This window comes from Zonotrichia albicollis, chromosome 8 (genome assembly GCF_047830755.1).
Source record: "Zonotrichia albicollis isolate bZonAlb1 chromosome 8, bZonAlb1.hap1, whole genome shotgun sequence".
Classification (NCBI taxonomy): Eukaryota; Metazoa; Chordata; class Aves; order Passeriformes; family Passerellidae; genus Zonotrichia; species Zonotrichia albicollis.
The window spans coordinates 20312241-20326631 of record NC_133826.1 but is presented as its reverse complement, the minus strand read 5'-3'; the positions used below and the strand labels follow the sequence as shown (position 1 = coordinate 20326631).

General features: G+C 38.5%; 1 long non-coding RNA gene across 2 annotated transcripts in view; it reads left to right on the top strand.

Moving 5' to 3' along the window:
* Window positions 1–14391, top strand: part of LOC102073469 (uncharacterized) — a 68621-nt gene that overhangs the window by 44767 nt on the left and 9463 nt on the right. For both annotated transcript variants that reach the window (XR_012581381.1, XR_003380414.2), the window contains 3 exons: window positions 879–1395; window positions 2127–2194; window positions 6131–6265. This is a non-coding gene — a long non-coding RNA (uncharacterized LOC102073469). The remainder of the gene's footprint in view (window positions 1–878; window positions 1396–2126; window positions 2195–6130; window positions 6266–14391) is intronic.

Genomic DNA, 14391 nt, shown 5'->3' with positions numbered 1-14391 from the left:
GGCCATCTGATGACATTTCTTTTGGCAAGACAAATGTTTTAATTCATATGCTGAGTCCTTTAGTTAAACTTTGTGTACTTTCCTTTCAGTATTTTAATTTCAAGAGTTAACTTAACATATCAATTTCTCTGTACAAGTCCTGTAGGAAATAACTTTTTAAGCCTAAAAGGATTACCCTGTTCTGCCTTGATGCATTTTATACTTCCATTTACTCATATGCAGTGACAATGGTGGGAAGAGCTCTCTTGTGTTTGCTCCACCACTGCTGACCACAGTGCTCTGCAATACAAACTCAAGGAGTTGAAGAATCTTTCCACAATAAATTGTCAAGTTTTTTACACTAACTTTTTTCTTAGCTGTCATTATAGATGTCTTCTAGCACTGCTAAATCTCTCAGGTGCTGGATTCCTTCATCTGCAGTGGTCTGCTTTCCTGGGGACTCCACAAGATCTTCCTTAAATGAACATCTTGCCCAGCACAGCAAGGCCATCAGTGCCAGGGTGAAGCACAGAGCCACTGGCTGTGTAAGCCCATTCCCAAACTTGGCAAATAAGGAGATAAGCAGCTCAGCTGCCAACTCCCTGTCCTGCTGCCCAATAACTGCTGTAACTGCAGGATGATTAATGTGAAATTGCCAACTGTAGGTCTCACCTACACTGGGCACCAAAAAGGGCTGTGGTGGGCTGACCTTGGCTGCATGCTAGGCCCCCACCAAGCTGCTCTAGCACTACTCCTTTACAGCTGAACAGAGGAGAGAAAATTAGAAGGGAGACAGCTCATAGGTTGAGATACAGCAGGTTCCTAAAGCAAAAGGTTATGTGCACACAAGCACAGGAAAATAAAGCCCCAAACTTTAACTTTCTGCTTCTCATTGGCAGGTTTTGTCTGGACAGTTCCCAGGAAGCAAGGCTTCAGCTCTCACAACAGTGGCTCCAGAAGCGAAATGTTGTAAACAAAGAATGCCCTCACTTCCAACTCCTTTTGGCTTTTGTGTCCAAGCTGATGATACATGGTCAATGTGGGTCCACTGTCCTATTAGCGTCCCCTGCTGTGATCCTGCCAAGTGCCAGCCTGCTGCCTCAGGCTGGGGTGCTGAGAGACAGCGCTGGTGCTGAGCCAGCCCTGCTCTGCAGCAGCCACAACTCTGGGCTGTTACCAACTCCCTTCCAGCTCCTGGGGCAAAGCACAGCCCTGGGAGGGCTGCCTGGGGAAAATGAGCTCCAGCTCAGCCAGACCCAATATAATCATCTGGATAATTCATCTGGGATTCTCAGCATAGGGAGAACATTAGGACCATTGAGAGAAGGAAAGCTGAATTGCTCTGAATGACTGACACAGGCTTTATTCTGCTATGGCTGCTGTGGAGGATGCTGGATCAGAAAAGTGGTGTGTCGGGTATGTGCCTTGTAATACTGTGCAGACATCTTACCTTTGTCAAATGCAGTAAAACAAATGGGGAAAAAACTCAAGCCTCACAGTTCTTGCAGGTCATTTTAGTAATGAGGCCTGTGGTGTGCAAAGCTTGGATAGAAGGCATCAGAAAACTGACCAGCAAGAAAGGTGATTATTACATACCTAAACAGGAGCACAGGGGGAAAAAAAAAGCTTTGTTACATGCACAATATCTGGTGAACAAGAAAGGTGGAACAACTTTACGGAACTGATTGTCAGGGAAAAAAGTAAATGCTGAAGCATTTTATGGGAAATTAAAGCTATACCCTGTGGTGAAGGAGACATGCAGTCAAAGATGAATACCCATTTGTTTTCATTTTGCAGCATAGCAGCAAAATCTGGTTTGATCTCTTTTGTCTTGTTAAATGTTTCAACTGACTCTGTATGCATTGTCTTTATATCCTGTAGGATACAGGTTAAGATTCTGCATGCTGTTTGTCAAATTTTAAGATGTAAAGCAATGCTCTTGGAGGCTTAGCATCTTTGTTTAACTGCACCTGTGTTACAATGTGTGTTTGAGAGTCTGATTGAATATTACAAGGCTACATGCAAAGCAGATTACGACTGATGTGGCCTTTGATTAGTGGGGAAATGGAAAATAAAAATTTTGGAGCTGCAATGGTTTCATATTTGTCATCAGGGACTATTAATGAAGGGAGATTGTCTCCCTGCAGGTACCAGCAGCAAGTTTTGGGAACCATCCAAGCCCTATTTGAGGACCTGGAATATAACGGATTATTTGGTAAGAAAACCAAAATCTTTGAGTCTATGGGAATCTCTTTTATCATTTGGAGAGGATCTTAGAATTACTGCCATTCTTGGCTGGAGGTAGGTATTTCTGTGTTTATCAGCCAGTGTTCAAACCTCAGTAGAAACAGAAATATAGTTTTGACACTTTCTTGTAATGTTTTAGTTATCTGCTCCACTTTATTAGACATTTTCTTTAGATACTGGTAATTCAAGGTGCTAAATCTGAATTCCTCATGTGATTGCTTCAAATAAATCTCTAACTCTGATGACATAAGAGCACAAGTGCCATTTAATATCTGTGATACTGGGGCATGTGTGCTTTATAAAAAGTAGTTAGAGAATAGAAATATTGAATGCCATAGTTATTATGAGCAATTTAATAATATCTGACCATGAAGCAAAATGTGAGATGTGACTGGTCTCTCAATTGATAGAAAATAGTGTCGTTATCTGAATCAGTAGAGTTATGATGGCTTGACCCACAAGGATTTGAGAGGAAATTTGTTAATGTGACTTTTGATCCATATTGTTTATCTATTAATCTATTAAAAATACTTTTTTTTTTAAAAAGCGTTAATGGAGAAGTAGAGGCACAGATTACAGCAACCATAAAAAGTGTTTATAATGAGGTGGTTCCGGGTGTTGCACAGTGGTGCTTTAATGTTCACAACTTTTTGCTTTCATAACAAATTCTGTGATCAAGTGTGCAGCTGGACCAACATCCACGAGTAAATCTCTGCCAGGCAGAACCAGATGATGACTGCAAACCAAGAGATGTGCGAGCTCCATGCCTGAGGAGATGAGCGCTTGGCTTTGCCAAGGGCAGTGTTTGCATGGCCACAGGCTGATGGCTTTCAGAAATTCAAGTGAGGCCCTTGGCTGTTTGCTTCTGGTAATCTCTTTGCCTCTTGGCTCCAAGTTCCTTAGATTCCTACTTATTTACGTCTCTTTCTTAATGACCCAGTGCATGTGAGGCCTATAAAAACACATTCCAGTTATATGAATTCTGAAAACTAAATACAGCCAACCTTTCAGTGTGTATGGGATGGAATCACTGAAATATAGAACTGCTGTAGGTAGCAAGGGAAGTTTTTCTTTGAGTCACTTTGGTAAATCAATTTTCCATTGGGGTAGGTCATAATCTGTCAATGATTTGCTGTCTCTGATGGTGTTTTCATTCCATTGAGATATAAAATGAGGGCACTTCAGTGAAAGGTTTACTACAAAGCTTTCCTCTCAATCTTTTTTAGTGAGTATATGAGGGACTATAGCTGTTTAGAAATAAATTTGTATATAGAGAGGAATAATGAGATTTTTTTAAAATCCAGTATCAACAGAAAGACTGAAAACCTTTTGGTTTTTGTCTATTCTTAACGTTATTGTATTGCTCCAAAATCTGGTTTTAAGAAGTAAGTGATATAAAAATGTTTAAGGTTAAATAGGTAGATGGAATTAATTTTAAAAATATTGTTTTTAAGGTCTACCTAAACTCATATATTTTTTCCAGTTAATCAATACTGTATTAATTTTTACCACTCTAAACCTGAAGGTCAAGTAGCATTTAAGATCCCTAAGTAGAAAAAGGTGTGGACCTGGCTTTATTTAGAGGTTTCAAGTCCTGTTTTGCAGATATGCTGACATTTATGAAACTGTCAAGCTTTGATCGTATTGGTTAATCCAATTTAAAGATGCTTAGAGCTTTTGTTTAACCTTCAGCTTGAGACATCTGATGGTGGTGGTTTGAGAGAGAGGAAGCAATAGCATATTCAGGAGAAATACCACAGGCCAGCATTTGCAACTATTACCATTTAAATAGCCTGTGTCAACCTAAACAATACACAAGGGTTTGGATGACATTTTTTGTGGGAATTTGATTCCAAGGATCTTTACGGTATGATAAGTACGTGATCCAAAATGACACATTATGGAGTTATTCTGGGTTGGGGTGAACACAGATCTCAAGGATGATAGGCAAAACTGCATCCCAAACTGCAAGGAAGGAGCAAGAAATTGCAAATAGATGGAAAGCACTTTAAACAATTTCCTCTACCATGTACAGGACTGTATTGTGACATTCATCAGAGGAATCTCATCTTCCCAAGCTGCTTCCAATTTTCCACAGCCTATTTGAGTAGGTCCACTTCTATTAGGACCAAATTTAAGGGACAGGAAGGGTTTTCATTCTAGCTACACCAGGACTCTGTGTCACTACTGCAGGGAGAATAGCTCTAAAAATCCTGATTTCAGAGTTCCTTGATCTGTAAATATCATGCATTTGTTCAGGGGTACACACCTAAATAACTCATTAAGAATAGTGTTTGGGAAGAATTTTCAGGACGGAGGATTAGGGAAAATGGTAATTTTTGGAGTTATTTCTTATATCACTTAGAAATCCTCAGTAGATTTTTATGAGAACCTGCAGAAAAATTCATGTTATAAATAAAGAAAAGCCTGAAAAAAATAAGGTCCTGGGGCTCTGAGAGTTATAGTCTTGCACTTGGAATGCTAGGCAGGGCTGAAGAAGGCTTGCAAGCTGCTCCTGCAGTGCTGGGCTGCAGGGAGCTGCGAGCACAGGGCTGGAGCAGCGCCAGTGCCCACCAGAGCCGAGCAGGGGCGAGTCGAGAGGGAGAACGCAACTTTGGGTATCAGAATCTGCTGTCTGGGTTGATTTTTAGCATACCAAGGGTGTGATAAATTATGGCTTAACTCTCAATTGTGTAAGTGTGACACTTTCATAATAAACACAGGCTGCTTGGGTTCATCTGAAAACAATCTTATATGTTTGGTTCATTTTAGTCATGGGGACGGTTTCTGTGTCATCTGCTGAGTGGGTTTGGTGCTTTTCCCCATTTTTTTCCAAAACTAGCTCTGAGTGCTTGCAAGGAAAGAAGAAAACAGACACCAAAAGAAGCTGAAGTTGTTCATTGTGGGAAGTGTGCCTACAAAATTTGTCTTAAAGCTTTGAATATTTTATTTTTGTTACAAAATTGATTTCAAGGCTGAGGAACAGATGTTTCAGTCTGTATTCTTTATCTGCAAAGTGTTTTTAAAATTCTTTGCTTAAAAATATTTGCCCTCTTTTAATAAATGGACAAAAATGGGTTGGTCAATACTAACCTTTAAGGTACAGTTTTTGGTAGCAAACAGAAGTTTTTACTTAGTGCTGCAGTGATATGAAAGATGATGTAACACTGACCCTGCTTTTAGGATACCATAGGAGAAATACTGTGCATGGCAATACTGGCAATGATGTTGTGTTGTTTTTAATGCCCATGGATGTACTCTGACCTATCCTGAGAAAACTCTGGTTTAGTTTTGTGCCAGTGCTTTGTTTAGCAGGGCTACAGACCAATGTTTCACTTTGTTATCTGGGTAAATGTTCTTTATTTAGCTGTCAGTCCATTTTCTGCTTACAAAGTACTCTCTGAAAGACGATTCCTTACTTTTGTCTACTTTTTGTTGCTCAATATTATCTATGAGAGAGATGTATATACATTTGTACAGGAATAAACACTGTGTCTGCATTTATGTGACCCATGAGAGGTGTGGAGATGCTTGCTCCCACTCCAGCTACTTCCTATAGACTGATTACAATTCTAAAATCTCACTGTAATATCAGGCCTGCTTGTGATCATCTTCCAACTGAAAGCTAGTCTGATGTACGCTGATATCTTGCTAATAGATGTTGAATGGCACGTGTTCAAAAAAAGACGTAACATTTAAAAATGACACTCAACATTACTGACAATGTAAATGATGCAACCCCATCAGTTTTGAATCAATTTGGATTTAATCATCATTTATAATTCATTTGATTTCCTCTTAAACTCTGCCTCAAGCATCTCCTAGGTGTTTAGACTGCAGAAAGATAAAATGCATAGATGTATATTGCTGCCTAGTAAATCTCTTTCATGTTTTCCACTTGCAGAGACAGGGTAGTCTGACCTTGGAAAAGGGCTATAATCCAGTGTCTTTATAGAGATGAGGAAGCAGCTTTGACAAGCAGAAGTTAAACCCTAGATGGTCCAGGACTATCTAGCCATTGCTTAATCTTCTTAATATGGTAAGACAAATCCCATTCTTCATTTTTATATTAACATATTTCAATTTTATTACTGTTTTTAACTCTTAAGCAGAGCTGTAGAAACTTGGATAGAAATGCCAGACAAGCACACACATTCAGAAGAAAAAGAACTCCTCAGCTCAGCAAGCTCACAAGTTTCAAAAAGCTTATTTTAAATGGCTGTGAGTGAGGAAAAATTAGGGCATTGAGCAAGCCAATGTAACTACTGCAGAGATAGTAAAATAAGGACTGTAAGGTGAAAATTAATTACTATTAACAATAAAATGCATTTATTCTGAGTGGAGCTTGCTGTAAAGACAGGATTTCTAAGTGGCCACAGGGATAGAAATGACCACTTGTGATTGTTACCTGCATCACCAGCTAGTTTCCCAGTTTTTGGAGCAGGATGTGATTATCCCCAGTTGTTTCTGAGAAGGAATGTCTAATGTCAGCCTTAATCGCTGTGAGGTGGCTGCTTGTTATTGCAGCCTGCACAGAGGCTGACCAGAAGGACTCCACTTTGAAACCTGTGTCTGGAAATGAAGCTCTCTTCTTTTGCACATCTCTTTTCATTCTTCTCTCCCAAACTACTATAATGGATATTATTTTGTGTTTGCAGAAATTGTCTGCCACTGAGCAGGTTACACAGGCCATTGAAGCAGCCAAAGAGCTGAATAGTGGTTGAAATTGGCCAGATTAATTTAAAATAATGTTTTCAACAATACATACTATTTATTTAAGAATAATTAATTATTTGATATTTTATGGTGAACTAAAAAAAAAAAAATAACTCCCTTTGCAAACATAGGGACAGAGAATCAGTGATGTCTACTCTGTGTGTGATTTGGATATTAAAATCTGTGATTGAGCTATAGAGTTGTTCTGGTATGTCAGTGATTTGGTTGCTATAATTAGATTATATGACATTTGCTAGGAAATTTGTTCACTTATGAGTCATTTTCTTATAAAATATATTTTTATTTGACAAAACAAAGAACAAAATTACTAATAACAAAAAGATTCAGTATTTGTGAATATGTTTAAAAATTCACAAAATTAATAATAAATCATAAACAGCTCAAATCCAAATTGATTCTGCTGGAGTGAGTTGCTCTGAAAACATTTCCCATGTTTTACTAGCTCTCACATTTCAAATCCCCTGCAGAAAAAAATCTCTAGAAAGTGTGAAACATTTGCAATCATAGTCAAGACACCCCAAACCAAGCTTTGTACCTTTGCTGTAAGGGTGTTACTGATATTTGGAAATCTGAATTTTGAAGGGAGAATTTTAAATCTGGCTTCTCAGATGTTGGTTGTATTCAGCAGGCTTTTAAATAAACTTGGAAAGGGCTGATTAGGTATGAGATACAGGCTGTAGGTTGATTAAATTTGTTTGAATGCTCAAAAGCAAAGCTGATTCTAAACAGGTAAAACATATTTTTCATGAAACTGAATGGCAGATGAAATTCAATTTCGGTAAATCGAAAGGAACTAATGTATTTAAATATGCATTTTGATTCAGTAGTTACTATTCAGGAGGGAGATATTGGCATTATTGTGATTAGTTCAATAAAACTGTCACCTCAGCATCAGTTAAAGAGGAAAATACAGTTCTGGGAAAAAATAAGATAAAATAATGAATGCAATCCTTTTGAAATCTAGGTTGCATTGTTATCCTGAATATTGAGACAAGAGTAGTAAAAGTTCCCAGAGGACCTAAAAGGGCTACAAAGAACAATAGTAGACAGAGAAGGGTTTCTTGTTGAGGACCAATTAAAGTGCTCTGTAATTTCCCCTTGGAAGAGACAAGACTGGGGTTGTGCTAAAAGTCTAATAACTGACAAATAGTGTAGGAAAGGTAGCATTTTTATTTGTTCTTGTAATGCAAGGATGATGATGTACTGAATAAAATCATGCAACAGTTTTAAAACCAACAAATATTTTCTTCACAAATAGGCAATTAAATTGTGGAATTCCCTATCAGAGGGTATGGTGAAGATATGAAATGGGAATATGTTCAAATAGGATTTGATTATTTTGTGACAAAATGTTCTGCTGGAGGGACATGCCATTCTGTATTTTCCTGGTTTCTTATGGTATTTTCCAATTGTGGACCTTTTTCAAAGCAAAATATGGCTATTTTTCTGACCTTCAGATGTTTGAGAACAGGATTAATTTTACCATTACTGACAGTTCCTCTATGAAGTGATATTAAATGCCTGCATATGTTTACACTTTAATCTTGTGAAGTGCACCTGCAAGGCATCCCCACTGTAATGTCCTTGGAGAGAGCTCTGGCACAGGGTGCCCCTGCACAGCGGCTCTGCTGCAGTCCTGGGGATGGATGGTGAGGACAAAGGTTGCAAAATTTAAGGATGGGCATCTCCTGCTCTGTGCTTGCTGTTGGGTTTGGTCAGAGGGTTTGTTTCAGACAGCAGAGCTGCACCAGCTGGGGTCCTGGACTTAGGGCTAGCAATTTTATATTTAGGGGAATCAAACCCAAAGAGGCAGTGGCACGGGGTTTCCCTCTTCCTGTTTGGGGTCTTGTACCCTTTTCTGCATTCTGTTGCTAAGCTGCAGATCAGTCCTCAAACAGGCACTTAAATGGGCCCTGTTGTGTTCACCCATGTTTTTTCCCTTCCTTTCCTGTGAAGAATCAATGTAAATGAGTTTGCAATACATTTGCTGCTGGCAATTTTGTTGTGGTGTGGTGTTTAATAATTTTGCTTATCAATTTCATGTCCAAGTAATCATTATAAGGTTCTTAATTTTTGTTCTTTGCTTTTGTGATCCATAATAGAAGTTCTATTTATTTATGGTAAATGATACAAGTTTGTGGATGCGTGTCAGGTTTCTCTGTTTGCAAGATTCCTTTTTGTATCAAAAAATGTCTCAGAAAATGGAAGAAAATGGGCTAAGCAAGAAATAAGGTAAAAAAAAAAAAACAGAAGGAGGACAAAAAAATCAATAGCCCATGTGAGAAAAAGTATTGTCAGCAATTTCTAGAAAGTTTTTTTGGGTACAAAATGGGCAAGATACGTATTTCAGAAATACAGGTTGCACTCTAATTCCCTTAAGCCTCTCCTTTCTACTTTGGCCTAAATTTGACATTGCTGGCATGTCTTCCTCACAGCAAAGTTCATGGAAAGCCAGAATGGTGCAGCTGGTTCCTGGCTGGTTTGATGCTAAGGGGAAATCTTAATTAAAGCCTCCTTCATTATGTGCTGCCATGTCCTTGGAAGAGGTGTGATGTTGCAGAGAATATTCCATGTCAGGGACAGATTCAGAGAACACTGGTCAGGGAATACAAGTTCTTTGGAGAATGAAGTGCTTTTAAAATTAGTAATGATATGCAGGGATAAATTTAGAAAATTTGGCCTTTGCTTTGGGTTTGCAAAGATTTGGGTATTCTGCCTGTAACTGTTCATGCACATATCCTGGAATTTCTGCCAGTCACCTGGCACTTGGTGTGGTAGCATCCAGACATGCCTCTTGCCAAGTCCCACAGGACTCCTCGTTGCTCTGTGCCCAAAGATTTAAACCAGATTAAAAAGCAGCCATGAGGACCAGAGCACAAGAAGAGCCCTGAAATATCTGTGAAGCATCCCTGGGCTCTCACAAGCGTCAGCATCCTTGGCACCACACCAATGGTCCAGGTGCCAGGGGGTATCAGAGGAGAGCCAGAACAGCATGGTGAGCTGTGCTTCTGAGAGCTTCTGGAGGACACTCCAGTTCTACTGATGTCTTAAACAAAATGCTGCATTCACTCAAAATTAGTGTTTTGCAATGTTGTAATTGCAGTTTTTCAAGCTGGGCTAATTCTGCTTGAAATTTAGATATAATTTTGATTTTCCCCATGGAGGAAAAAAAAAAAGTTGATTGAACCATTCTTTCCCATAGAATCCTGAAACTGCATTTTTTAGTAATTTGTTTAACAGAAAAATGCTCAGCTTAGTATCTGTGAATTTGGATTAATATCCTTGGCTAAAATTGTCTCTTTATCCAAACAAAAATTTGACTCTTTAAAAATTGACTTAGATATGCTGACACAAATGAAGAAACGGTGCTTTTAGGCTTCTGAATTCACAAGTGATAAAAGAGCAAGAGAACACCCTTTTCATAACAAAATTATGGAGGTGAAGATCTTTCAGTAAAATCTTTTGTATTTTGCTGGAGAAGCTTTAAAAATTATTCACTCCTGTATAGATTTACCATAGAGGTTTTGTTTGAGCACAAATGTTTGGCTTATCCATTTCCTTTAGTGGATACATAGCAAACCTAGAAATTCCAGTTATTTCCTTTAAAGGACAACTAGGTGAAGAAATAATTTCATATTGTACATATATTTTTCCAGAAACTGTTGCTTTATGCTGAGAAACAAGTGAGTATAACCAAATACATAAACCAGTGGTGCTCTTAGTGTGGTGTTTGTTAATGGGATCTGCTGGAATATTTTACTTCTATTTTACAAATAAGAAACATGCAGTAATTCTCAGAAATATTTCAGTAGCTGTTCTGTAGCTCAGTGAAATGAGACCTACAGTGGTTTAATCTGTTTTTTAATTAATATGTCTATATCTCCGTAAAAACAAATCCAGTGGGATCTTGCTGACACTATTAACTCTTGTGAGATTATGCTGCATATCAGCAAACTCAAACAGAATTGAAAGGAGATAACAGTAGAATTTTTAATTTATTCAGATAATTTTGAATTCTCAGAATTATTTTTCAATTTTGCCTTGCATTAAAATAGCTCTCCCTTTTCTTCTTGAAAGTAGTTGTGAAATTGTGTGTATGCTCAGATAAAAGTACTCTTGGCTGCATTTAGCTTATTCTCAGTATTTACAAGGTCATACCAACAGCAACATTCAAGGGCTCAATAATCAGATTCTGATTTGGCCTCAGCAGTGTAAACCTATGCTAAGATATGACATTTCAGTGGTTTCACTTTGATGGTATTTTTGAGAGCAGAATGTGTCTTTAATTATTACATAGAACACAGCTTTGTATGTCAAAAACCCAGAGAAAAATTGACAAGCTCAACCTACTTTACAACCATCATTTAAGCCAAAATTCATTAAAATGGATTTCCACAGAAGACATCCCATTGGCATTTCAAGTACAGACAGTAACTGAAAAATGCTTTTATATACAGATTCATACCAACAGCTTTCTGTCCAGCAGGTGACTTTCTGCATTAAAAGGTTTGTAGAAGTGGAGATTGTAATAGGATGAACAACCTTGATAAAAGGCTTTGATTCTTATCTTTGAAATTTTTTCCCCATTACATTTGCCTTAGCTGGTGCTGCTGCAGTTAAGGGGATCTCAATGCACCCATTGTAAACTTCTTTCATGGGGTTTTATGACTTCATGGTAAAAAATAGCTTTTGTCTGAAATACAGCAGATTTTTTTTAACAATTCTTTTTTCAGTTAAACAGTGAATGTTAACTTGAGAAAACACATTTATTGTAAATGAAAGGGCAATCTTCAGCTCAGTAATATCACCTCAGATTAATAAAAATGGCAGTATTTTAAAAATCCAATTTTGTTTTCACAGTAAGGTTGTTTGTTTGATTACCTTTTTTGAATTGCACTTTGTTTAGACAGGGAAATGGATGAAGTTAGTTTCAGTGGGCTTGTAATCATTTTCACTCTCAGATCGTTAGTATCACAATATTTAAGATGCAATAGCTGCAAGGTAAGTTTGATGAAAACAACCACATAGGTTGGAATTTTCTGAAAAGTTCTAATGTTGCATCCATCCATTTTTGGTTGCACTTATGTGTCACAGCCCAGCAGCGTTCACCTGCTCAGCTCTGATTCCTGCCCTCTTGCCTGTGAGTCAGGCTGCAGAGACCCTGGCTGTTGAAGATGCTATCTGCAGCTCCTCCTTCCCCTGATTCTGAGGGCACCTTTTCACAAACAGGAGCTGGAAGATGAATGAGGCAGCAAATCAGAGGGCTGAGCTCCCTTCCCTGCCCTCCTTGTCTCGTCTCCTTGCAAGGGGCCAGGCTGTGCCCTTCCTTGTTTCTCGACTTGTGACAATGCACCTGACCTGTTTGTTGAATTCTCCTGGCTTTTGGGTTTATGTTCTAAGCAGTGTCTCTGCTGTCATGTAGCTTAGCAGAAATATGCTGTAGTGAAAATATCAGTCAGTTCTGCCAGCCTCGGTGTGGTAACAAATAACCTCCTGTTATTTGTTAATGTGTTTTATTTGGGGAACCACCAGGGAGTGATGGTGCTTCCTTTTAAATCTTGGTGTTTGGAAAGTGCCTTTGTTTGTGCATGGAGGGCTACCTGGCTCTCCAGGCTTTTTCTTCTGCCCCTACTGTAAGAACTCAGGACTTGGGAAAAGACAAATCCGGGGAGCAGAAGCAGCTGGGGGCTCGGTGGGCAGTCAGTGCAGTTCTCTTGGGGGACAGGTGAGCATTTGGAGGAGGTTGCTCTTCCAGTGAATTCTGGGACGCTGGTGCATTTTCCCTCCTTCATGAGAATGTGGCAGAATCAAGGTCTGTCTTTACTCTTGCTTTAGTATCCTGCAGCTCAGATCTTCAATGTCCCCAGTGTGAGCTCATCATTTGTCATTATCTCCTGGTTTATGCAAGATCTGTGCTATGAGATACAGAATGAGCAGCTAAATGCTTAGTAATCTGTATACTTGGTAAAATGCTGTGTGTATCACTCCTGGTTATACTGTTTTCTCCATGTTTACAGTACAGAATTAACTCCTCTACAACCATTATACTCATTGATCTAGAATGGTTGCAGTAGATTTAGCAAACACCTTTCTCTGTTGGAGAAGGCCCTATCAAAGGGTAGCAGTGACAGCATGAGGAGCAGCCTTCAGGAATTTGCAGAGACAGCATGGATTGTGTCACTTTTTGGTGAACAGGAACCATTAGATTTGACTGTGAAATGCTTTTAAACATGAAAATCTTAAGAGATTTTCAAAATGCCTATCTCAGTTCATTGACAACTACCTGAATTTGAGATTTGTAGACTGAATATATTGTTTTTGTAATTCAGAACACTAGGGAAATTTGGTTTGCTTTTTTTTAGGAAATATCAGAAAAAAATCAAAGGTGATATGAAAGCTTTAACTAGAAAAGATTTAGATTTGTGATGCAAATGAGTTTATGAAAATGATCCACTTGCAGTAGAAGAATAATGGAGCCGAATTATTGGAAAGGAAAGATAATAGCATATCTGGGATCTCATTGTTCAAGAACTGCCTATAAATATAGTGCATTATTACTCAAGCATTACCAGGTTATCTCCACATTGCTGAAATTTATGCAAAACAATTTTCAGTGCCTTTGGAAAAATGATGTGAGAGTATCTGGCTATTTAAATTTTGGTTGGTCACTGTTGCCACGTACAATGCAGACAGAAAAAAATCAGAGTTGCATTGCTAGAGTCAAGCAACATTATTATCTAAAAATGAACTTGAGACAGTAATTTTTTGCTTTTCATTTCCTTCAAGTATTCTGTAATTAATCAGAAAATTCAATTCAACTGTGAAATGAAATAAGTGAAGAGAAAAATCTCCTTCGTATGTAGCCTCTTCAATCCCCAACACCCCGATGACCTCTTGCTATTGCTAAGGTGAGATCTGTTCTGTGTTTACAAACTACACTCCTTCCAGCAGCACTTGGGAGGAAAGGTTGAAGTGTGTAGGGCCCTACATGGCAAGCACACTCAGGAGGGGTTGTGGCAGTAGCCAGGAGTGAGTGTCCCACATCAAAGGGGTTGTGCCTCTTCCTCCAACTATGCCTCTTCCAATGGCTGTTTGAAGGAAATTAATTTATAGAGACTGAGGTGCTCAAACATGCAGATAAAACCCATGACTGCCTTCCTGTAGTCTATGTCTTAAATTTCTCTGTTGTACTAGTGGGATGATGGTGGTACAACTGTCTCCTTCAGCAGAGAAAGTGTATTTTAATTTTCTGTGCTCCTCTGCATGGTCATTTTCTCTATAGAAGTATTGACCAGAAGTATGCTCAATAAACTTTTGTCTCATCTGTCTGGTTTTTTTTTTTTTTTTTTGGTTTTTGGTTTTGGGCTTTTGTTTGTTTGTAGTTTTAAAGAGTAGTGTAAGTTTTGCTTATCTTTTTGGACAGAGGCT